Consider the following 2,051-nt stretch of genomic DNA (forward strand, 5'->3'; position numbering starts at 1 on the left):
ACCTATGGTCATGAGCTCTGGGTCATGACCGAAAGAACGAGATCCCGGATACAAGCAGCTGAAATGAGCTTTCTCCGCAGGGTGGCAGAGCTCCCTTAGAGATAGGGTGAGGAGCTCTGTCACATGAGAGGAGCTCGAAGTAGAGCCGCTGCTCCTCCTCATCGAGAGGAGTCAGCTGAGGTGGCTTGGGCATTTACATCGCATTCCCCCTGGACGCCTCCCTCGGGAGGTGCTCGGGTCCTGTCCCTCTGGGAGGAGACCCAGGGGAAGACCTAGGATACGCTGGAGCGACTACGTCGCTCGACTGGCCTGGGAGCGCCTTGGGGTCCCCCCAGAAGAGCTGGAGGAAGTGTCGAGGGAGAGGGAAGTCTGGGTGTCCCTGCTCAGACTGTTGCCCCCGCAACGCGGCCCCGGATAAGCGGTTGATGATGGATGGATTGATGGATGGATGTATTACCTTGTACTGTATGTATGCGTGGCAAAATATTTTAGATATACTTTCTCGTGCTCACGAGATACTTTCTCGTGTATCTCTGGCCAAAATGTGCACATTGTTGTCCTCAAAGGAGTGTGTTTTGTCCTTTACTGAGGAGTTGGCCCTCCTGTGTTGGGCCATGTGCCTGTGTAGTGGTTGTTTGGTCTCCCCAATGTACAGGTACACTCCTCACTGCACTGAACGGCATAAACCACATTGTCCAGCTTGTCTCTTGGAGTCTTGTCTTTGGGATGAACCAGTTTTTGTCATAGGGTATTGCCAGGTTTGAAGTGTATGGGGATCTGGTGTTGGTTAAAGATCCTCCTAAGTTTTTCCGAAACTCCTGAAATGTATGGAATGACAACATTCCCCCTCCTCCTGTTGTCCTCCCTCTTTGTGGACCTCTTTTTGTTCATTTTTAAAAAAGCCCATCTGGGATAGCCACAGGTCTTGAGAGCTGTCCTAATGTCTCCCTGTTCTCTCATCTTACCTCTGTTGGTGGTGGGAATGGTGTCTGCCCATGACTGTAGGGTTCTGATGACTCCGAATGTGTGCTCCAGTGGGTGGTGTGAGTCAAAACGGAGATACTGGTCTGTGTGGGTTGGTTTCCTGTCATCTCTATGTTGAGTTGTCTGTCCTCTGAGATGTGAACTGCACAGTCCAGGAATGCAAGACTGTTGTTTTTCACACCTTCTCTGGTAAACTTGATATTCCTGTCCATCGCGTTGATGTGGTCTGTGAAGTTGTCGACCTCATGGACCTTGATTTTGACCAAAGTGTCGCCCACATATCGGAACCAGTGGCTGGGTGATGTTCCCACGTAGGAGTGTAGAGCTGGGCTCTCCACTTCCTCCATGTAGAGATTCGCCACTATGGGAGACACAGGAGAGCCCATAGCGCAGCCATGCTTCTGTCTGTAGGACAGTAAGGACTCGTTGAACTGGAAGTAAGTGGTGGTGAGGCAGAAATCCAAAAGGGCACAAATGTGGTCAATGGTCAGGTTAGTTCTTACCGGCAGGGTGTGATCTTGTAGTAAGCACATCCTCACTGTTGCTACTGCCTCTGTGGTGGGAATGCGTGTAAAAAGTGATGTGATGTAGTAGGAGGGGAGGTTTAGCACTGGAGAGTGCCGCGGTGACCTTCAACCTGAGCTGTTCGGCTTCCGTGGTGTTCAATTGGTTGTTTCTGATGGCTGTCTCAGTGGCTGTGATGAGGTCCACGGTGGGGATGTGTGCAGGAGAGACCACGAAGTTAAGCCCTTTGGCCAAGACGTCCTTTTCCGGCTGGGTGAGGATTCTGTCAGACAAATTCTTCACCCAATTCTCCTGGGAGCCCTGTCGTGTAGTGTTGGAATCTCTGTTGTTTCGTGTAGATTCTGCGGCGGTGGTCTGTCTGGACTGGAGGATATGGAATTTATGTTTTTGTCGTTCCTTACCTTTGTTGTGTTGGAACATCTGGGCCTTCTCTGCAAACTTGGAGACCTCATCCATGACGTTTCCGGGGAGTAGCATAGTTAATTGTTCTCCTACCTGGTCGAGTTTCACCCTCAAGGCAACAATGGTAAAGTACCTGTCTG

At 50.9% G+C, this 2,051-nt stretch overlaps 1 pseudogene; it reads right to left on the bottom strand.

The window, feature by feature from the left end:
- Positions 1 to 592: 592 nt before the first annotated feature.
- Positions 593 to 2,051, bottom strand: part of LOC112486344 (uncharacterized) — a 1,942-nt pseudogene continuing 483 nt past the window's right edge.

The sequence above is a fragment of the Cynoglossus semilaevis genome, chromosome W, assembly GCF_000523025.1.
Source record: "Cynoglossus semilaevis isolate Cse_v1.0 chromosome W, Cse_v1.0, whole genome shotgun sequence".
In the NCBI taxonomy this organism is placed as follows: domain Eukaryota; kingdom Metazoa; phylum Chordata; class Actinopteri; order Pleuronectiformes; family Cynoglossidae; genus Cynoglossus; species Cynoglossus semilaevis.